The sequence below is a fragment of the Dendrobates tinctorius genome, unplaced genomic scaffold (genome assembly GCF_039654945.1).
Source record: "Dendrobates tinctorius isolate UK_male_01 unplaced genomic scaffold, ASM3965494v1 ptg000046l, whole genome shotgun sequence".
Taxonomy (NCBI): Eukaryota; Metazoa; Chordata; class Amphibia; order Anura; family Dendrobatidae; genus Dendrobates; species Dendrobates tinctorius.
In genome coordinates this window covers 2,200,491-2,224,664 of record NW_027361714.1, presented here as the reverse complement: position 1 = coordinate 2,224,664, position 24,174 = coordinate 2,200,491, and positions in this window count along the sequence as shown.

Genomic DNA, 24,174 nt, shown 5'->3' with positions numbered 1-24,174 from the left:
TCTTTGGTAATACGCATTATTGACAGGCCATTTCGGCAGAGGTACCATGACTCTAAAACATCCTGGGGAGGTCCCTGCATTACTTTCTGAAATCTCACCTGGGCCCATGCAGCTAGGACTGATGTTTTGTGGGGGGAAAGCATCTTCTCCACTCAAGAGGAATGGAGTTTGTTTTCTTTGCGGTAAAAAGAGACACTATCAGTACTTGTCCCTCGGTGCCCAGGGAGAGATGTCAGCCAGAAAACTCCTAGACCCAGGTTGTTTAGAGGATCCCAACCTGGGCAATGCATATCCTTCAATGTGGTGTCTCAATGTTTGATACTTGACAGGGTCAAGAGTGGGGGTCATAAAATATCAATTTCTGTTTTTCTTGATAGAAGTTCAGGAGTAAACATGAAGGGGAAGGGGGGGCAGATTAGCGTATTTTAGGAGCATAACAAGGAATGAAACCCAGGCATTCCCATCATCAGGGGTAATCCTGAGGACAGGGATATCCTAGGGTCCACTAGCCTGAGAAACAGTGTATGAGTCCATTGTCCCTTGCTATTTCACAGTCACACCATAACACTTATGATATGTAATATGCTATGTTTTACATGCTAGCTATCCCCAGCATCATCCTTCTACAGGCTGTTATCACTCCATTTCAGTTAGATATGTGGTACAAGGCCAATTTAATGTTTCTTCATGCCATATGTTTGTAGGTGTGTAGTAACTGAGTTGCAATGAACTGCGCAATGACACATGTGATATGAGTGAATGACAATAATAATGGAGAAACACATCCACATCAACTAATATTTTAGGCTGGCTGCCCCTAGTGGTTGTGAGTAGATCTGAGGTACCACAGATTAGGAACATTAGCTGTGTGATTAATTTTAATTGTAATTTACTGAGATGCTGATGACAAGGCTAGGTCTGAGGGTGGTGTGAGGCTTAAGCCCCCGTCTCACATAGCGAGATTGCTTTTGTGTCACCGATTTGTGATGCAACAGCGATCTTGCCTGCGATCTCGCTACATGTGACACATAGCGGCGATCGGGCCCCTGCTGCGATGTTGCTGATCGTGCTCGAATGTCGTGGGCCATTTTTTGATCGCTGGTGCCAGCTGGCCAACATGCATCGCTGTGTTTGACAGGGACAACGACGAACGACCTCAATAAGAGACAGGGTCCCAACGACCGTCATATCGTTCCGTATTGTTGCTGCGTCGCTGGTGAGATCTGACTGTTTGACATTTCACCAGTGACCACATAGCGACGCCCCAGTGATCCCTACTAAGTCATATTGCTGTCTGGATCGCTGGTGCGTCATCAAGTGTGACGGTACCCTTACACTAATACAGCATTCTTTCAAACCCTGGTTATATCACAGAGGACATAAAAGCTACTGATGTCCTGCTGGTAGAGATTAGATATATGCAAATGGCTCAGAATGACAGAAAAAGCAGAAGCTGGGTAACAGCACAGAATTTCCTGCACTAAGATGATAAGTGGAGGTGAATAGCGCTCGATATATATAGTGCATTTCCCCACGGCTTTTGATAGTGACATAGAAGAGCACATAAAGAGCTCAAGCCTGAACTACAGTCAATGTATTTTGCTACTGATGGAGGATAATTTCTAGAAGTGAAAAGTGCACCTACCAAAGGGCAAGGCTAAATTGTACACATGGGGTGAAGAGGAGACCCTCAAAAGTTGAAGTTTGTAGGCTGATGCCTGCCTGTGAAGAAGACGTAGGAGAAGTCAGATGCCATGGTTGTTGAAACAAAAATGAAAACGTAATATTATTTCCATAAAGGAATATTGAAACTATGCTATCACTCCTGGGATACCATAATTATCTTTCTTACTTAAGAGAAAACTCTTATAGGGGATGCTAAAGCATTTTATAGTTCTTGCCAATATTCTTGCCGAGATGTGCTGACAGTTTTGCCAAGCAAGCATCCTTAAACAAATTGAAAAAGGTCTGCCAAATCTTATGGAAAAGTTACTGGTCTGATCGCAGCTGTGTTATAGGGAACCCCTAATCGTCTAAGGATCCTCAGGGTTCCAGTGAACTATGGCTGTGATATAGTCACTGTGATTTTTTTCAGAAAAATATATCTTTGTACTTTGTTAGCCAGTAGATAGAAACAAAGAAAACATTGAAAGTACCCAAGCACTATGACTGCTGAAGAGACCTGAGTAGTCTCAAAAGCTTGCTAATTGTTGCCATCTTTTCAGTTAGCCATTAAGGACTGCGATTTTTTTAATCTTACGCTAGAAGAGGTGCTATTCCAAGAAATAGCCACAAGATGGCAATGGTCAGCTTCTGCACAAACAGTAAAACATAGTGGTTTAAGAAACATTGCTAATATGTAATTAATGTCGCTCGTAATTATTTTTTTATAAGCATGCAAAATTGCACAATTTAATTAAGCAGTGTTTATAAAACTCATTATGGAACAATGTGGATTAGATGTGCTACTCTCTTAATGGCATTGACAACAATTATTCATTACATCAACCAGTTTTAAAGCAAGGTTTCACAAATCCTGTCCAAATAGCAGTGTACAAAAATGAACTGATTTTCTAATTTATGTCTATTCTAAAAGGCTTTTTTTTTAACTTTTATTGTCATGCTGCTGCATGGTTAGTGTCAGATAAATTAGCCTCTGTAGTCTTGTTGGAATATGTAGCCCATGATTTCTACAGTGTAAAAGAAAATAGCCTTGGATTGGCTTAGTTAGATGTAATTGGTGTAATTAATCTGCCAATGTTAGAATGCCTTATCTAAGGCTATGCGCACATCCATAGTCTTAAGGGCCTGTCACACTAAGCGATATCGCTAGCAATATCGCTATAACTAAGTATAACTGATTTTGTGACGTTATAGCGATATTGCTAGCGATATCGCTATGCCTGATACTTATGTGGCGCCCCCAGGAGTATGGTGGCCACAGTGGCATTGCCTTTCTCCAGGGAGGGTGATGTCAGGCTTGGAGGCAATGAAGGGTCTCTCTAGCAGTTAACCATGTCATGCAGCACAGTTCCCACTCCGGGCCAACAGAGGGAGCTCTGAACCAGGATTGGGGGAGGAGCGCTCTCTGGGGGCCAGGAGGGGAAATGAGGAGTTAGTGTGAGGAGGGCAGCGAGTGTAGACGTGTGGAGAGAAGCTGGAGGTTGAGCTGAGGAAAGAGAGCTCCCTCCCAGTGATAGTGCATGATCTGGAGCCTGGTCTCCACGGTTGTATGGGTACTGAAGGTCCTGCAACAGAAACCAGAGGAATAGGAAGCTGTAAATGCTCTATTCCCAACTAAGACTCGGAGGCACAACAGCGACGGGTGAGCCAAGAGAGATAGAGGGCTACAGATCTCTGCCATACGGGGTAGTTCTAAGAGAAGATAAGAAGGAGGAACTTCAGTGTAACACTGTACTGCATGTACCTCAAGCCAGCGCTAGGAAGGAGACTACACAACCCATCTGATAGAGAGATCCCTGAGTTGCTTCCAGGCTAGCCTGCTCCTGTGCCATCTGTAACCAGGACCCTGTGTAGGGTCAGTGGGCCGGGCTGGGGGGTGGTCCCTCTGTATACCGCGCAGAGACGTACAGACACAAGCTGGAGGCAAGTTTCGGGTGCAACAGGTCCAAGTTTATTCTTTCCCTCTCCGTCCGCCAGACGGCCTCACAGCACACCGCACTTTCCTTCACAGTACTCTGGTTACAGAACACAGGGTGACACACTTTCTCCAGGGACGTATATTTACGTACCGTCCCCTTTTACACTCAGTGACGCGCTGACAGCTCCGTCACTGTGGCTGCCTTAGGCCTATACACCAACAGTAATGTTACTGGTCAAGCGTCGTTCCAATATGGTGTCCCACACCTGGAGCCTCGTCTACACTGCGATACTTCGTGTGAGGACCACCCCCCCTGACTTCCTTTCTCCTCAGTCCCCCTGGTTGGGTTCTCCTCACAGTGCAGCAACTGTCACAGTCTCCTTGTCACTTGAGCTCCCCCTGGGGACTGGAACTTTCTGGAACCCTCCTGTCAAATTTATAGCTTTCCCGGTTCCCTATAACTCTGCCCCCCCATGACCAACGGTTTCTTAAGCCCTAAGCTGATGTCAAGTCCTATGCTCACACTCCTCCCTGCCCTCTAATGTCAGTTCAAGGTACTGCACGTCACCTACACTTTCCTAGCTGTTTTCCCTTTTGAAATCTGACCAGTCAGTCCGTCCGTCAGGACACCTTCCCTACACCTGGACTGCGGTTGCCAAGTAAAGGTAAAGAAACTGCACCCTGTGGTGTCCTTGCCTCCTTCCTGCAACATCCTCAGCACTGCTACATCTCTGTGCCAAACACTGCACCCTCTTCCTAAACATTCCGCTACACTGCCCTGGGACCAACAGCCCTACCTGTGGAGGGCTACAACATCATTGCTGCACTACACCATCTGTCCCAGAGGATCTGTCTGCAGCGTCGGCTTAACACCTCCCTTGCCGAACACCACAGGTGGCGTCACGAATCACTTATAAACTTTATTCCAACTCAACCCTTTTTACATGGGCGCCCAGGGCCACGGACCGGGTCACCGCTGCTGTGACAATCCCCTCTGAGAGACCGGTCCGGTACTGAGTACCCCACAGCCCTGAGAGGGCGACCCATTTACCTCCGACAGGCTCCCCCGCTGATTATCGCTGATCGCGCGAGAACGTCCTGGACCGTTTCTCGTCGTCAGCTTCCTGTGGAGCGACGCGTGGATGCGGGCGGGAGGACGTCAGGATGGCCTCGTCTGACAGGTAAGTAACGACCCCCCGACCGCTGCTATGTCGCTGGGGAGATCTGCCTGTGTGGCGCTCACTAGCGACCACTTAGCGATGCACCAGCGATCCTGACCGCGTCATATCGTTGGTCGGGATCGCTGGTGCATTGCTAAGTGTGACAGTACCTCAATGCTCTGTTCATTCTATATAGGAATGACAGAGATAGCCAAGTCTGTCAGAGAAAGAATTTTAGACCCCGTGTCTCAGGATTGGTGGGACACCTATTAGTCAGACAAATGGTGGACTGTAGGTTTTGTATATAAACCAGGCAGGGCCAGTTTTAGACAAAGAGGGACCCAGGGCAAAAGTTCAAGGTGAGGCCCTAAATGCTCACATATTGCTCCATCACACTCAAATATTTTGGTTGCATTTACATGCGCTGAGTTCAGACCGATAAATGAGCGCGGTCGGTGGACAATATTGAAGCCATTTGACGCTTGTTTACTGACCTATTTACACAGGTTGATGAAGAATGATGGGGACAGAACAATCACTAATAAATCAATCTGTCACCATATCAGCAGCACATATGCAGCTTACACCGGCGATGTGCTGCTGAGAACAATGATTTTTGTTCTGCCATAAACAATCCAATCACCCAGTGAATGAACAGCATGTTACATGTTCGTTCAGTGGTTGCCAACATGTTTACATGTATGAACTCTTGTTTGTGCAGCCAGAATTTATAAATGGATGCTACATACACAATGTATGTGATACAAACACTGCATGTTCTGTATATATAGCACACAAAAATGTATACACTGAAAACATACACACATATATGTATACACAGAGCACATACACACATGTATATATAGAGCACATACAGACCTCAAACAGAACACATACACATACATGTATACATAGAACATACATAGACATATATGTATTCACAGAAGATATACATACATGTATACACAGAGGACATACATGCAATCACGTGTGCAGAGCACATACATATGTATAGACACATGTGCATACACAGAGCACCTTCATACAGAAACATGCACATAAAGAGCACATACATACAGACACATATATACACCAGGAGCCCATACATTAGAACGTCTTCTCTCTAATATGCCACCAGGAGCCTGTACAGACTAATATCTTGACTAATATACACCTACAAGGAGCCAGGCCCGGATTGGCAATATAACCAACCGGGCATTTTCCCGCTGGGCCGCTGTCACGTGGGCCGCGGGCGGCAGCGCCCGATCATCTGGCCGCTTGCCAGCTGCTGCGGCCACTGTTGCTCCTGCCGCCGGCCCTCTGCGGGCAGGGCGGTGATAGTTTCCAAGTTCCTCCCGCACTGCAGGGAGATAAGCCGCCACGCCCCCCCCCTCGCCCCCCATCCTCGCCTTAGCATGAGACCCCCTCCCCCCCGCAGCCACTCACAGCGTCGCACTCGCTTGCCTGCTCGCTCTGTTCGCAGGAGGGGAGGAGTCAGGGGGTCACATGATCAGGAGCCTTTGTCCAGACCCCCGATCATGTCACCCCTGACTCCGCCCCTCCTGTGACCTCATCACAGGTCCTGTGCGCTCAGCCTTGCCTTTACCGTCTGCAACTGCAAGACTCTGCTTTGCTGTTGAAGGAGCCCATACATTTTGATGTCCTCACTAATATATACCACCAGGAGCCCATACATTCTAGGCTCAACCACACACATAGAGACACATACAGAGACAAACACACACAGATATATGCAAAGACAGACAATAGAGAACTTACCTCCATTCCATCTCCTCTTCAGTTCTTCTGACTTACGCAGAGTGCAGGACCTGAGGTGACATCAAGGACAAATGACCGGCCGTGTGGTCGTGATGTCACCAAAGGTCCTGAAGCAGTCACCACTTTGGAAGTTGCACTGATAATCATTGTGAGAGAGAGAGAGAATTTTTCCTTTTGTCCGGCACCCAGAAAGAATTTCGGGTTAAATAAGTGTCTGGAGGATCCGCCAGAGAAAAAAACGTTGCAAGCTCCATTTTGACATTTTTGAGGATGGTGACGGACAGCAACTTTTGGCGGATTCTCAAAAAAAACGGATGCAACGGACAGCGATCCGTCACAATCCGCCATTAATGCAAGTCAATGGGGAAAAAAAACGGATCCTCAAAAGAAAATTGAGGATCCGTTTTTTTCAAAACCTGGCGGATTGTGACTGATTGTAAAAAACTGAAGTGTGAAAGAGGCCTAACAAGTAGATTACACAAAGGAGTTACACATATTAATTCCAGATGGATAAAGAATTATAACGCTTTGCCTGAGGAAGCAAGTGAGCATTATGGAAAGAAGGTTGAATAATGCTTGCCAACGCCATTTTCAAAGTCCCATAATAAGATTGTCACTTCCGTCTGAAATTAATTATAAACTGGAAGGGTAGACTATGTCAGTGGATTGTTTGCAGCTACCATATGTCTCAAATTGGGACTTAACTAGCAATTAAATAAAATATTTGAGCAAATGAGGTTCTATGCCAATATAAGTATGTTACTATGTTTGCATCTGTTCTTCCAGTCATTTTCCAGAGAGTCCTAGTGGAAGAGTCTACAAACATATCTCAGCCAGTTCATAAGTTGAGCTGTGTGACTGTGGAGCTCAGTGGAGTCCATGTTGTGATGAGAAGCAATATTGGACATTTTATACAGAAACAGGCGTATTGCTTCTAGGAGTATTAGTGAGGACTACAGGAGGAGAAACAGCATCTTGAGGCTACAGAACTATAAGTCCCTGATATTTGGGCTTGGCACTGGCCGACAAGACGAGGAACCTTGTGTTGCTGCAACTGATTGGCGCCGAAGATTTGAGACTGGCTGTAGCCTATGCAATCTTTATGATCTTCAGATCAAAGGTACTATAGTCTTAGATACCTGGGTATCCCTAGTTTAAGTGCTTAAGGACCTTTATATTATATTTATATGTATTGTTATTGTAGATTTGTGTTGGTTATACTTAGTGTGCCATCCCAGGGGGTCCCTTGACATCACTACATTCTATTTACACCTGTTCTCTGAGTACCTGAATTGACCTTTCTGATAGGTAAACTTATTTCAAATCCCTGTGTAACCTTGGATTGGCATAGTGATTTCAGCTCCGGCTGAGTGAGTGTACTGTATAAGGGTATTCAATTTTTTTCTTCCATATACAGAGTTCTACTTTATCTGCTGTTTTAATAAAGACTCTTTTGGGATTTCTGCCTCAGTCTCGGTTTGTGACCCACTGGATCTTATTCGGACCTCCGGTCATTACATATACACAGTATGATAGTCCTCAAAGCCCCTATATGCAGTATTATGCCCACAAACCCCTCAATATACAGTATAATGCTCCCCACACATTATAATGCATCAAAAGCCCCTCTTTAGACAGTATCAGTAGACATAAGCAATGCACATACAGTGGGTATGGAAAGTATTCAGACGCCTTTACATTTTTCACTGTTTGCTTCATTGCAGCCATTTGGTAAGTTTAAAAAAGTTCATTTTTTTTCTCATTATTGTACACTCTGCACCCCATCTTGACTGAAAAAAACAGAAATCTAGACATTTTTGCAAATCCATTAAGAAAGAAAAACTGAAATATCACATGGTTATAAGTATTCAGAAACTTTGCTCAGTATTGAGTAGAAGCACCCTTTTGAGCTAGCACAGCCATGAGTCTTCTTGGGAATGATGACACAAGTTTTTCACACCTGTATTTGGGTATCCTCTGCCATTCTTCTTGCAGATCCTCTGCAGTTTTGTCAGTTTGGATGGTGAATGTTAGAGGACAGCCATTTTCAGGTATCTCCAGAGATGCTTAAAGGGAATCTGTCACCCTTTTTTTGCCCTATCAGCTGCCGGCATCGACATCAGGGGCTTATTTACAGCATTCTGTAATGCTGTAGATAAGCCCCCGATGTAACCTGAAAGATATGAAAAACACGCTAGACTATACTCACCGAAGGGGGCGGTCCGGTCTGATGGGTGTCGCGGTCCGGTCTGACTCCTCCCATCTTCATACGATGCCGTCCTCTTCTTCCCTTCCTGTAGTAGCTCCGGCGCAGGTGCACTGCTCTGCCCTGTTGAGGGCAGAGCAGAATACTGCAGTGCGCAGGTGCCAGACCTCTCCCGGTGCCTGTGCACTGCAGGACTCTCCTCTTGGGTTTAGGACGGGGCTCTGGCTGGGCCAGTCAAGAATGGACACAGAGTAGTTCTGAAGCCACGCCTTTGTTATTTTAGCTGTGTGCTTCGGGTCATTGCCTTGTTGAAAGGTGAACCTTCGGCCAAGTCTGAGGTCCAGAGCACTCTGGAGGAGGTTTTCATCCAGGATATCTCTGTACTTGGCCACAATTATGTTTCCTTCAATGGCAACCAGTCGTCCTGTCCCTGCAGCTGAAAAACACCCCAATAGCATGATGCTGCCACCACCATGTTTCACTTTTCAGATTGTATTGGGCAGGTGATGAGCAGTGCCTAGTTTTCGCCACACATACCTCTTAGTATTATCACCAAAAAGGTCTGTCTTCCTCTTATCAGAACAAAGAGTTTTATTTCGCATAGTCTGGGAGTCCTTTATGTTTAGCAAACTCTATGCGGGCTTTCATATGTCTTGAACTGAGGAGAGGCTTCCATCAGGCCACTCTGCCATAAAGGCCTGACTGGTGGAGGGCTGCAGTGATAGTTGGCTTTGTGGAACTTTCTCCCATCTCCCTACTGCATCTGTGGAGCTCAGTCACAGTGATCTTGGGGTTCTTCTTTACCTCGCTCATCAAGGCTCTTCTCCCATGATTGCTCAGTTTGGCTCGACGGCCAGGTCTAGAAGACTTCTGGTGGTCCCAAACTTCTATTTAAAGATTATGGAGGCGACTGTGCTCTTAGGAACCTTGAGTACTGCAGAAATTCTTTTGTAACCTTGGCCAGATCTGTGCAACACAGCTGGACTCCAGTGAAGGAGTAGAACCATTTCAAGGAGGATCACAAGGAAAGGGACAGCATGTGACTTAAATATGAGTGTCTTAAATATGAAAAAAATGGACAACATGTGACTTAAATATGAGAGCAAAGTATCTGAATACTTATGACCATGTGATATTTCAGTTTTTCTTTTTTAATAAATTAGCAAAAAAATCTACATTACTGTTTTTTTTTCAGTCAAGATAGGGATCAGAGTGTACATTAATGAGAAAAAATGTACTTTTTTGAATATACCAAATGGCTGAAATGAAATAAAGTGTGAAAAATGTAAAGGGGCTGAATACTTTCTGTAATAACTGCATATTGAAAGTGTAGTTGGTGTACTTATACAGTCATAAAGGCTTTGCAGAAAGTGCACATCCAGGCAGAAATATGATTAGAGTTATCGATAGACCCCTGAAAGGCAAAAACTGGTGGGCCTCATTAAAATATTGAATATTACAAACACTTTATGTGCTGCTGTCATCTGTCTGATTTGGAAAAGTGTTGGTTAGTCCAGGCTTTGTTAATTTTTATGAGAGTGAACATGTCTGCATTCTCTGTTGACAGGTGAAAGTGCCTGTCAGTTATGACCCACCCGGCGGCACTAAAATCCTGCTCAGACAAGACGCAAGCGCCAGGGCAGTACAACACCTCTAAGGCATACAGGGACAGCTCATACCAGTTGTGCAGCTTTGAGCACCATTAGTTGAACGTCACAGCGGAAATAGGAAGTACACTGGTTTGGTCAGCCAGGTATTGCTTTACCATCTTTAAAAACATTTCCCTCCTTGTCAAATACACCCAATCACCAGGCCCTGGGCTCTGGGCTGGTGTCATAAAATTGGCCACCTCCATCGACAGTGTACCCCTGCCTTTGCTGTGTGTCTCCCTGGCCACTCCTCCTTGCTTGGGCATGGAAGCTTACCCCCTTCTGCTAGCATTGTCTGATGGGAATTTTTTTCAACATATTTTCCACAATGGTTTTCTGGTTTAGTACCATTTTTGAATGCCTCTCCACCTTAGTAAAAAGAGATGCAATGTTCTCCTTGTAACATGGTTTTAACAGGGTGAACAACCAATACCCTTTTTTGGCCATGATGAATATAACATGAGGGTCACGATAAAGGCAGCGGTACATGAAGTCAGCCATATGTGCCAAGCACCATACAGCCAACACTTCCCTGTCTCCACTATGATGATGACTCTCCACCTCCTCCTCCTGCTCCTCCCTCTCTTCCTCTTCATTCCCATCCTCAGCCCATCTATGTAGGAGAGACGGGACGAAGGTTGTGTGACTACTAGCCTCTGTTGTGCTAGTCACCAACCCCTGTTCCTCCTCTTTCTCCTCCTCACCGTCCACCTCTTTATTGTTACCCACTCTGTTCCAAGCAGATGAGATGAGGCTGGGCTGGCTACAATCTCTCTGTGTTATGTCTTCCTCCAAACTTACCTGGTCTGCATGCAAAGCTTCGTGTATAAGTAGGCACAGAAGCTGAACAGTTGCGCTGACTATGGCGTCATCGCTGTTCACCATCTTTGTGGAGTCCTCAAAGTCTTGGAAACCAAACAAATGTCATACATCCAAGCCAACTCTTCAGTTGTTATGTACAGAGGCTGACCAGAATACCGACAGGCGTGTTGAAGCTGTCACCCAACCACTAGCCTCTTCTGATCACAAAGCCTTTCTAGCCTGTGTAATGTGGAGTTCCAGTGCGTGGTGGTCGCACACCAGTCGGTGAGCTGGCACTTGCATGCACTGCTGCAGCACTGACAGAGCGGCAGGAGCTGTTGCCAACTTGCAGAAATGAGCGCTGATGTAGCAAACCTTGAACAGAAGCTATGGCAAATCTGGGTATGTTTTCAGAAACTGCTGAACTACCAAGTTGAGCACATGTGCCAAGCATGGTACCTGTGTAAGTTTTTCAAGCTTCACAGCCACCACAGGTTATGCCCTTTGTCACACAAGATCTTGCCTGGTTGGAGGTTCAGCGGCAAAAACAACAAATCTGTCTGGTAACATAGTAACATAGTAACATAGTTTTGAAGGCTGAAGGAAGACCTTATGTCCATCTAGTTCAGGCTATTTTTAGTGCAGCTGTTCTGCATTGTTGATCCTGGGGAAGGTAAAAAACCCACAGAGTGGAAGCCAATTTTCTCCATAGGGAAAAAAATTCCTTCCCCTAAGCTGGGTCAACCATCTACCTAAAATATTAAGTTATTCGTAACCTTCTATACTGTTACTCACAAGAAAAGCATACATTCCTTTCTTAAATTCATTCAGTGAGTTGGCCATCACCACTTCCTCAGGAAGAGAATTCCAGAGCCTCACTGCTCTTACCGTGAAGAACCCTCTTCTATGCTGGTGCAAAAATTGTCTTTCCTCCAAACGAAGAGAATGCCCCCTTGTTCTTGTCACAGTCCTTGGTACAAACAGTTAATTGGAGAGATCTCTGTATTGCCCTCTGATATACTTGTACATATATATTAGGTCTCCCCTAAGTCTTCTCTTTTCTAGAGTAAATAGACCTAATTTTGATAATAACCTTTCTGGGTATTGTAGTGAACCAACTCCATTTATCATTTTAGTAGCCCGCCTTTGAACCCTATCAAGTTCAGTAATGTCTTTCTTGAGCACCAGCGTCCAAAATTGCACACAATACTCCAAGTGTGGTCTGACGAGTGATTTGTACAGAGGGAGAATTATGTTTTCATCTCGTGTCCCCAAACCTCTTCTAATGCATCCCATGACCCTATTTGCTTTGGTGGCAGCTGCCTGACACTGGGCTCTCCAATTTAGCTTTTTATTGACTAAGATGCCTAAGTCTTTTTCCATGTCTGATTTCCCCAGCAGTTTCCCATTTAGTAAGTAATTGTAGCATCTGTTTCTCCTTCCCATGTGCATAACCTTACACTTATCTGTGTTAAACCTCATTTGCCATTTTTCAGCCCAATTCTTCAATTTACTCAAATCTGTCTGTAGTTGCAAACTGTCCTCCTTTGTGTTAACTACCTTACATAGTTTTGTATCGTCTGCAAATACTGATATTTTACTGTGTAAGTCATCCACTAGATCATTAATAACTATATTAAATAATAGGGGGCCCAATACAGAACCCTGTGGTACCCCACTAGTAACCCTGGCCCAATCTGAGTAGGCACCATTAATAACCACTCTTTGTTTTCTATCACTAAACCAGCTACCTACCCATCTACACACATTTTCCCCTAGCCCAAGCTTTCTCATCTTACTTACCAATCTTTTATGTGGGACAGTGTCAAATGCTTTAGAGAAGTCGAGATAAATGACATCCAATGATTCTCCTTGGTCCATTTGAGAGCTTACATCCTCATAGAAGCTGATCAGGTTAGTTTGACAGGAGCGATCCTTCTTAAATCCATGTTGATATGGAGTTAAACATTTATTAATATTGAGATATTCCATAATGGTATCCCTTAGAAACCCTTCAAAAATTTTACCCACAACAGATGTTAAGCTTACCGGCCTATAGTTTCCAGGTTCCCTTTTACATCCCTTTTTGAATATTGGTACCGCATTTGCTTGCCGCCAATCAAAAGGAACAGACCCTGTTTCTATAGAGTCTTTAAATATAAGGAATAGAGGCCTGTCTATCACATTACTTAACTCCCTTAATACCCGAGGGTGAATGTCATCAGGGCCTGGTGATTTGTCAATTTTAATCCTACTAAGGCGGTTCTGCACTTCTTCCTGGGTTAGGCAGGTAATACTTAATGGGGAGTTTACATTATAACTCTGCATTTCCCCTGGCAAATCCTTTTCCTGTGTGAACACTGTTGAGAAAAAAGTATTTAAAACATTTGCTTTTCCCACATCGCTCTCTATGATTTCACCCTCATTGTTCTTTACAGGGCCGACACCATCAATTTTAATCATTTTACTGTTTATATAATTAAAGAATAGTTTGGGGTTTGTTTTACTTTCCTTAGCAATGAGTCTCTCAGTTTCCACTTTTGCTAAATGTATTTGTTTTTTACACATTTTATTTTTTTCTGTATAACTTTTTAATGCTTCTTCATTGCTTTCTTGTTTTAGCTTCTTAAATGCCTTGTTCTTGTTATTTATTGCCCTTTTTACATCCTTATTTAGCCACATTGGTGTTCTCCTGTTCCTAGCCCTTTTATTTCTGTACGGTATGGCTAGCTCGCAGTGGGTGTGTAAAACTGATTTAAATATTTTCCATTTATTTTCTGTGCTCCTATTTTTGAGGACATTGTCCCAATCAATTCGGCGAAGGTCCTCTCTAAGCTGATCAAACTTTGCTTTCCTGAAATTCAGCGTTTTTGTAACCCCCTTCCAGGGCACCTTACTGAAGGACAAGTGGAATTGTATTATATTGTGGTCACTGTTCCCTAGGTGCCCATTGACTCGTACTTCTGTTATTCTATCTGGCCTGTTGCTTAAAATTAAGTCCAGAAGGGCTGTCCCTCTAGTTGGGCCCTGCACAAGTTGTGACAGATAATTATCCTTGGTCACTGACAGAAATTGGTTTCCTTTCTGAGATACGCAGGTTTCAGTTTCCCAGTCTATGTCGGGGTAGTTGAAGTCCCCCATAATAATCACCTCATTGTGATTTGCTGCTTTGTCTATTTGTTTCAATAATACATTTTCAGTGGTTTCTGTTATATTTGGTGGCTTATAACAACCCCCTATGAGGAGTTTATTACTTTTCACTCCTTGTATCTCCACCCATAGAGACTCCACCTCTTTATTTCCCTGTTGTATATCTTCTCTTAGTGTGGGCTTTAAAGTGGACTTTATATATAGACAGACTCCACCCCCTTTCCTTTTTTTACGATCCCTCCTAAACAAATCATATCCTTGCAAGTTAGCCACCCAGTCATAGCTGTCATGTAACCATGTCTCAATTATTCCTACTATGTTATATTTTCCCTCATACATTACCATCTACAGATCTTCAATCTTATTGGTCAGGCTTCTTGCGTTGGTCAGCATGCAGGAAAGAAGTTTTGCTTCCTTTTTCTTAGCTTTCTTCCGAGTACCCTGTCTTGGGTCCTCTTTACCACATCTAGTATCCTTGATTAGTTTGTCCTTCTGCTGCATGTTCTTGTCTGCTGTTTTTCCTCCCATCCCCTCTTCTTCTAGTTTAAAGCCCTCCTGATGAGTTGGGCAAGTCTTCTGGCGAATGTGTGTTTCCCTGGTTTTGTGAGTTGTATCCCATCTCTTGCGAGAAGATCATCGTAGAGGTAATTCACGCCATGGTCCAAGAATCCAAATCCTTGCTGCCTGCACCACCGTCGTAGCCAGTTGTTCACCTCTAGTATCCTATTCCATCTTCTGATGCCATGACCATCGACTGGGAGGATTGATGAGAAAACAACCTGTACGTTCCGTTCCTTTATTTTCTTCCCCAGAATTTCAAAGTCTTCGCAGATAGTTGGTAGGTCATTTCTTGCCGTGTCGTTTGTGCCTACATGTATCAGTAGGAAAGAGTAGTCGTCCTTGGATTTGAGGATAGTTGGTATCCTGTTGGCCACATCCTTGATTTTTGCTCCTGGGAGGCAGCATACTTCTCGTGTGGTTATGTCCGGCCTGCAGATAGTTGCCTCCGTGCCTCTTAGTAGTGAGTCGCCCATAACTACCATTCTTCTTTTCTTTCCGGACGCACTGCTTGTTGCTCGTGAGTGTTTTTGAGTGTCATTTGTTTCCGCTTTTGTTGACAGAGTAACTTCTTTTGTTGATAGTGCGTCTTCTCTTGTAGATACGGTATCATCCTGAGCTGTGCCATTTTCGTTCTCCAGCATGAGGGCTTCATATTGGTTGCTAAGCTGTGTGGGTGGTGATGACCACTTGATCCGTTTGCTTCTTTTCGTCACATGGCTCCACTTTTCAGCCTCTGTATGTGCTCTGAAGCTTTTCTCACTTTCCGTATCCTGAATGGTTGCTTCTGCTTCATCCAAGAAGTCCTCATGTTCTTTATTTACCTTCAATGTTGCTATTCTTTCTTCCAGACCTTGAACCTTTTCCTCTAAGAGGGCAGCAAGTTTGCACTTCTGACAGGTAAAGTTGAGTTTTTGGGCTGGAAGATCCGCAAACATGTAGCATGTGTTGCAGGTGACCATGTGGATTTTCTTCTCTTCCATATTGCTACTGCTGATGCAGTCTATGATGGGTGGAACGGCGCGCGGTTTTGCGATGTCCTCAAACAGCGAGACCCGGCAAGTCCCAGCGATCGATCATCTTAAGGCTACTCTTCTCCTCTTCCCAGAATGCTCCGGAAATATGCAGATGAGCTTCCTGCTTCTCCAATCCCTGGTTTTGCAATGTCCTCAAACAGCGAGACCGGCAAGTCCCAGCGATCGATAAGCTTAAGGCGACTCTTCTCCTCTTCCCAGAATGCACCGGAAATATGAAGATGAGCTTCCTGATTCTCCAATCCCATTATTCATTTAAGTAACTCTGCCGCCGTGTGCGGTATGTCTCCTAGACAAATGAGCTTCAGCAGAGCCTGTTGCCTCTTTGCTGATGCAGTACTGCAGAGCTTCCATCTTCCTGCTGATGTGGACAACGTGCTCTGAGATACCACATTGAAAATGGAGGATGAGGAGGAGTAAAAGTAGGGCCAGCAACTCTTGGTGTCGGGAGCACATGCGCCGTGTCAGGGTATGACTCAGCACCAGCCTCTACAATTTTCACCTTGTGTGCCATCAGTGAAATGTAGCATCACTGCCCACAAGTGCCTGTCCACGTGTCAGTCATTAAGTGGACAATGCCATTTAGTGCATTGGTAAGGACATGGATGATGTTCCGGAACACATGCTGGAACAAGGTGGGGACGCCAAGTCTGGAGAAAAAGTGGTGGTTGGGGACCAAGTACTGAGGGACAGCTACCGCCATGAGTCAGTGGGAATCTTCCTTGTCTACCAGCCTAAATGGCAATATTTACATGGCAGGCAACCTGGAAATGGGCCGTTTAGCATTTGGGCCTGTGGGTGGGTGGCTGGGAACTTTATTTTTTATTCCAAGGCAAAGGGTAGGGACTAGTGTTGAGCGATACCACCCGATATTGAAAAATATCGGATTGGATCGGCCGATATCAAAAAAGTATCGGGTATCGCCGATTCCGATCCCGGAAGTCCCATTCAAGTCAATGGAACAGAAATATCGGAATTAAAAAAAACCCTTTCTTTCCTTGTAGTTTAATTCTACATGAAGAAAAACAACTAAGAATAATGTAGAATGTACTGGGGGAGGTGGAGGAGACATTAAAGGCATAGAGGTTTAGCCCAATCAAATGGAATAGCAGGAATACATTTTTTTTGTAAAGATGCTCGGAGTTACAAAGATATTGACTATGTTAACCTTTTGTATATTTTGTTAGATATGTATATTTCACTACTTCCATGCTCTTCACCTTCTTTTTTACTTCTCCAACACTTTCTCCTTCATCATCCTCAGCAGCAGCATCTTTTTCATCAACTTCTTCTTCACCTTATTCATCTTCTTCTTCCTCCTCACCTTCTTCCCATTATTCTTTTCTTTTATATTCTTCATATTCTTCTTATTCAACTATTATTCTTCTTCATATTCTACTTCATCTTCTTCTTATTCTTCTTCTTCATCATCATATTCTTATTTGTGACAGGCATTCCTGTAGTTGTTATCTATAAAAGTTTGAAGATTACACCTTCCGTTCTGCCTGTCACAAAAGATTTACAACAGGATTTGTCCGCGTTCAGTTTGGCCTGCAGCAGCAGGCATTTTCCAGGGGCACCACGAGGAGGAACGGACTCATCCCCATACACTGCTTAGTCTTCTTCTGCTTAGAATTTAGATAATATCTTTTGCTCTGATTTTTAGTCTTATGCTTAATGTTCTTCTGCTTTTGGTCCTTCTGCTTTTTGTTCTTCTGCTTCATGGTCTTCTGTCTCTTGTTGTTCTGCATCTTGGTGGTTGTCTTCATGTTCTTTGTCCTCTTGGTCATCTTCTTCAGGGTCATCTTTTTGGTTTTCTTCAGTGTGGTCTTCAGGGTCGTCGTCTTCAGGGTCGTCGTCAGGGAGATCCAGAGTGAGAACCAAAAACCATAACCACAAGCGTGAACTTTGAAAAGTAGCAGAAGGTACAAGAAGTCTGAGGAAATGCTGAGAACGAGCTCATGGTACTGGAACCCGGATGGGCAGCAGAAGGAACAAGAGCCAATGGCACAACCGTGAACCAGCTGACGGTGCTGGAACACGGTTACTAAGCAGGAGGTACCTGTGCTATAAAGCACTACCAAGGACCAGCAGACGTTGCTGGAACTCGGATACCGAGAAGGAGGCACCTAGGCCAAAGGCACTGCCGAGAACCAGCTGACGGTGCTGGAACCCGGATGGGTAGCAGAAGCTACAAGAGTCAATGGAACTACCAAGAACCAGCTGACGGTGCTGGTACCCAGAGTGGCAGCAGAAGTAACAAGAGCCAATGGCACAGCCATGGACCAGATGACGGTGCTGGAACACGGTTACTAAGCAGAAGGTACCTGTGCTATAAAGCACTACCAAGGACCAGCAGACGTTGCTGGAACTCAGATACTGAGAAGGAGGCACCTAGGCCAAAGGCACTGCCGAGAACCAGCTGACGGTACAGGAACCCGGATGGGTAGCAGAAGGAACAAGAGCAAATGGAACTAGCGAGGACCAGCTGACGGTGCTGGAACCTGGAGGGGCAGCAGAAGGAACAAGAGCCAATGGCACAACCGTGGACCAGCTGACGGTGCTGGAACACGGTTGCTAAGCAGGAGGTACCTGTGCTACAAAGCACTACCAAGGACCAGCAGACGATGTTGGAACTCGGATACCGAGAAGGAGACACCTAGGCCAAAGGCACTGCCGAGAACCAGCTGACGGTGCTGGAACCCGGATGGGTAGCAGAAGCTACAAGAGTCAATGGAACTACCGAGAAGCAGCTGACGGTGCTGGTACCCAGAGTGGCAGCAGAAGGAACAAGAGCCAATGGCACAACCGTGGACCAGCTGACGGTGCTGGAATACGGTTACTAAGCAGGAGGTACCTGTGCTATAAAGCACTACCAAGGACTACCAAGGACCAGCAGACGTTGCTGGAACTCGGATACCGAGAAGGAGGCACCTAGGCCAAAGGCACTGCCGAGAACCAGCTGACGGTGCTGGAACCCGGATGGGTAGCAGAAGGAACAAGAGCAAATGGAACTAGTGAGGACCAGCTGACGGTGCTGGAACCCGGAGGGGCAGCAGAAGGAACAAGAGCCAATGGCACAACCGTGGACCAGCTGACGGTGCTGGAACATGGTTACTAAGCAGGAGGTACCTGTGCTACAAAGCACTACCAATGACCAGCAGACGTTGCTGGAACTCGGATACCGAGAAGGAGGCACCTAGGCCAAAGGCACTGCCGAGAACCAGCTGACGGTACTGGATCCCGGATGGGTAGCAGAAGCTACCCCTGAAAAACAATGTTGCAAGGCCACGAGCCGGCCGCAGTTACCGAAACACACAGTCCTACAGGGGGTGCTTGTCCTATTGGCACTACAGAACCAGCCTTTATTACCTGAACCCGCAGCCCACATAGGAAGCACCTAAACTGCAGGCACCATAGACTCAGCTAACCCGACCGCAACACGACTGGACAACGTTTTGGTGGCAAAGTGACGTTGACACTACCCGGAACAGCAGGCGTGCTGGAACCAGTTTGGGCAGGAGGGAGTACCCGTGCCAAAGACACTGCCGAGGACCAGCTGACGGTGATGGAACCCGGATGGGTAGCAGAAGCTACAAGAGTCAATTGAACTACCGAGAACCAGCAGATGGTGCTGGTACCCAGAGTGGCAGCAGAAGGAACAAGAGCCAATGGCACAACCGTGGACCAGCTGACGGTGCTGGAACACGGTTACTAAGCAGGAGGTACCTGTGCTGCAAAGCACTACCAAGGACCAGCAGACGTTGCTGGAACTCCGATACCGAGAAGGAGGCACCTTGGCCAAAGGCACTGCCGAGAACCAGCTGTCGGTGCTGGAACCCGGATGGGTGGCAGAAGCTGCAAGAGTCAATGGAACTATCGAGAACCAGCTGATGGTGCTGTTACCCAGAGTGGCAGCAGAAGCAACAAGAGCCAATGGCACAACCGTGGACCAGCTGACGGTGCTGGAACACGGTTACTAAGCAGGAGGTACCTGTGCTACAAAGCACTACCAAGGACCAGCAGACATTGCTGGAACTCGGATACCGAGAAGGAGGCACCTAGGCCAAAGGCACTGCCGAGAACCAGCTGACGGTACAGGAACCCGGATAGGTAGCAGAAGCTACCCCTGAAAAACAACGTTGCAAGGCCGCGAGCCGGCCGCAGTTACCGAAACACACAGTCCTACAGGAGGTGCTTTTCCTATTGGCACTACGGAACCAGCCTTTATTACCAGAACCCACAGCCCACATAGGAAGCACCTAAATTGCAGGCACCATAGACTCGGCTAACCCGACCGCAACACGACTGGACAACGTTTTGGTGGCAAAGTGACGGTGACACTACCCGGAAACAGCAGGCGTGCTGGAACCAGGCTGGGCAGGAGGGACTACCCGTGACAAAGACACTTCTGAGCAGCAACTGGCGATGTTGGAGCCCAGGGTCAATCATGCAGCAGGCTGAGGCCTACTTGGAGCGAATAGTAAATAAGATGTAGTGTGATTTTGGAGGCAGCAGGAGACTTTGTCATCCACACAGCAGGGGAGCAGCTGGCGCTACTGAACCCCACTAACACTGGAGCATGTGTTTTTCTTTGTGCAGACGGCACTTCCGAGCAACAACTGGCTGTGTTGAAGCCCAGGATCAATCATGGAGCAGGCTGAGGCCTACTTGAAGCAAGTTATATATTGGTTAGTAATGGGAATGTGGACAGAGCAGGAGACATTGCCGGACACACATCAGGGGATCAACTGACGTGACTGAGCCCTAGTAACGTAGGAACAAGTGTGGATTGTGCAGACGCCATTTCAGAGCAGCAACTGGCGAGGTTGGAGGCCAGGGGAAATACTAGAGACAGTGGAGCCAGAGGCCTAAGTGGAGCGCGGTTAAAAATCAGTAGTAGTGTGACTGTGTAGGCAGCAGGAGACTTTGCCATCCACACAGCAGGGGAGCAGCTGGCGTTACTGAACCCCACTGACACAGGAGCTAGTGTTTCTCTCTGTGCGGACGGCACTTCCAAGCAACAAGTGGCTGTGTTGAAGCCCAGGATCTATCATGGAGCAGGCTGAGGCCTACTTGGAGCGAGTAGAAAGAAAGATGTAGTGTGATTTTGGAGGCAGCAGGAAACTTTGTCGTCCACACAGCAGGGGAGCAGCTGGCGTTACTGAACCCCACTAACGCAGAAGCTAGTGTGTTTTTCTCTGTGAACACGGCACTTCTGAACACCAACTGGCGTTGTTGGAGCCCAGGATCAAGCATGGAGGAGGCTGAGGCCTGATGGTTTTTGAATGTGGAGGCAGCAGGAGACTTTGTCGTCCACACAGCAGGGGAACAGCTGACGTTACTGAACCCCACTAACACAGGAGCTAGTGTGTTTTTCTCTGTGAAGACGGCCCTTCTGAACACCAACTGGCGTTGTTGGAGCCCAGGATCAAGCATGGAGCAGGCTGAGGCCTGATGGTTTTTGAATGTGGAGGCAGCAGGAGACTTTGTCGTCCACACAGCAGGGGATCAGCTGACGTTACTGAACCCCACTGACACAGGAGCTAGTGTGTTTTTCTCTGTGAAGACAGCACTTCTGAACACCAACTGGCGTTGTTGGAGGCCAGGATCAAGCATGGAGCATGCTGAGGCCTGATGGTTTCTGAATGTGGAGGCAGCAGGAGACTTTGTCGTCCACACAGCAGGGGAACAGCTGACGTTACTGAACCCCACTAACACAGGAGCTAGTGTGTTTTTCTCTGTGAAGACGGCACTTCTGAACACCAACCGGTGTTGTTGGAGCCCAGGATCAAGCACGGAGCAGGCTGAGGCCTGATGGTTTTTGAATGTGGAGGCAGCAGGAGACTTTGTCGTCCACACAGCAGGGGAGCAGCTGACATTACTGAACCCCTCTAACACAGAAGCTAGTGTGTTTTTCTCTGTGAAGACGGCACTTCTGAACACCAACTGTCGTTTTTGGAGCCCAGGATCAAGCATGGAGCAGGCTGAGGTCTGATGGTTTTTGAATGTGGAGGCAGCAGGAGACTTTGTCGTCCACACAGCAGGGGAACAGCTGTGTTATGAATGAGTCACCGTAGGAGGTAAAAACAGAAATACTAGCCAAGTCCAGAAAACCAGAGAAGTTGGCAGCTATAGGATTGCAGACCCCTGAACATATTAACAACAACTAGCAGTAGCCGTGGGGGGTTCCTACGGTGCCCTAGACCCCTCGATCACAGCCGGAGAACTACATAGCCTAAAGACAGAAAGGGAAATCTAAACTGCCCCAGAGCAGACCCCAAAGCAATAGGCAGCCCCCAACATATAATGACGGTGAAGCAAGATGAAAAAACACTCACACAGATAGAAAGATAGGCTGAGCAAATTATGGGGCCCAAGCTAACTAGATAGGACAGGATAGAAAAGCTGCTGTCTGTAATCCGCCAAAACCCTATCAAAACAAGAGCCAACAGCCGATAGGGAAAAAAGCCCTGAAGACGCTAGGCTTCAAAAAGACTATATCAGCACTCAGGTATTTTCTGAAGACAGAGCAAAAAGGAATTCAGCTCACCCCAGCAGGGAATGGCAGAAATCAAGGAAAACAAAGCAAAACAAAACCAAAACACAAATGCAAAAGGTAGAGCAGAAAACTTAGCTTTTGAGGAGCAGGAATCAGACTGGTCTCCTAGAATCTCTCAGAGAGATCACCAGCAAGGCAGAAGGGCGTCGGCTGCCTTTTATCCAGTCAGTAATTCCCATCACCCAGTCATCATCATCCTGCCCAGGTGCTTGGTAATCAGCCTCACTACCTTCCTTCACCAGAAGAGGGAGTTCATCAGACCTCAATGGTGAAGGGGAAAATGAACTCACAACAGTACCTCCCCCTTGAGGAGGGGTCACCGAACCCTCATCCACGCCACCAGGGCGATCAGGGTGAGCCCGATGAAAGGCACGCACCAATCTTTTGGCATGAATATCAGAGGCAGAGACCCAGGAATTATCCTCCTGACCATAACCCTTCAGCTTAACCAAATACTGGAGTCTCCATCTAGCCACATGGGAATCCAGTATCTTCTCTACCTCATATTCCATGTTGCCTTCAACCAATACAGGGTCCGGAGGTGCCACCCCAGGAACTACTGGTTCAACAAACCTCTTCAACAAGGACTTATGAAACATATTATGGATTTTAAATGTGACAAGAAGAGCCAAACGAAAAGAGACCGGATTAATAATCTCCAAAATCTTGTAAGGTCCAATAAATCTAGGCTTAAACTTAGGAGAAGCGACCTTCATAGCGATGTTTTTTGATGATAACCAAACCATATCACCAACCTTAAACTGGGGACCAATGGTTCTATGTCGGTTGCAAAACCGGTGGGCCTTTTCCTGGGAGAGAGATAACTTATCCACCACTTGGTCCCAGATCTGGTGCATTCTCTCCACCACAGTGTCAACACCTGGGCAGGCAGAAGGCTCCACCTGCCCTGAAGAAAATCGAGGATGAAACCCAAAGTTACAAAAAAAAGGTGACATCAAAGTGGCAGAACTAGCTCTATTATTTAAAGCAAGTTCGGCCAAGGGCAAAAATGAAACCCAATCATCCTGATCAGCGGAAATAAAACATCTCAAATACGACTCCAAGGTCTGGTTTGTTCTCTCCGTCTGCCCATTGGTCTGAGGGTGAAAAGCAGAGGAGAAGGACAACTGAATTCCCAGCTTGGAACAGAAAGTCCTCCAAAATCTAGACACAAACTGAGCTCCTCTGTCAGATACAATGTTCTCAGGAATCCCGTGCAAGCGAACCGCCTGTTGCAAAAACAGGGGCACCAACTCAGAGGAAGATGGCAACTTAGGGAGTGGTACAAGATGAACCATCTTAGAGAACCTATCACAAATCACCCAAATAACAGTCATTCTCTGAGAGACAGGCATATCAGAGATGAAATCCATTGAAATATGGGTCCATGGCCTCCTGGGAACCGGCAAAGGCATCAACAACCCACTAGAGCGAGAACAAGGTTTAGACCGGGAGCAAGTCCCACAGGACTGCACAAAATTCCTGACATCACGAGACAAGGCGGGCCACCAAAAAGACCGACTCACCAGATCTCTAGTACCAAAAATACCTGGATGACCAGCCAATGCAGAGCAATGAACTTCAGACATCACTCTCTTCTTCCACTGGTCAGGAACATACAACTTTCCACTGGGACAATGCTCAGGTTTGTCCTCCTGGAACTCTTCCAGAGCA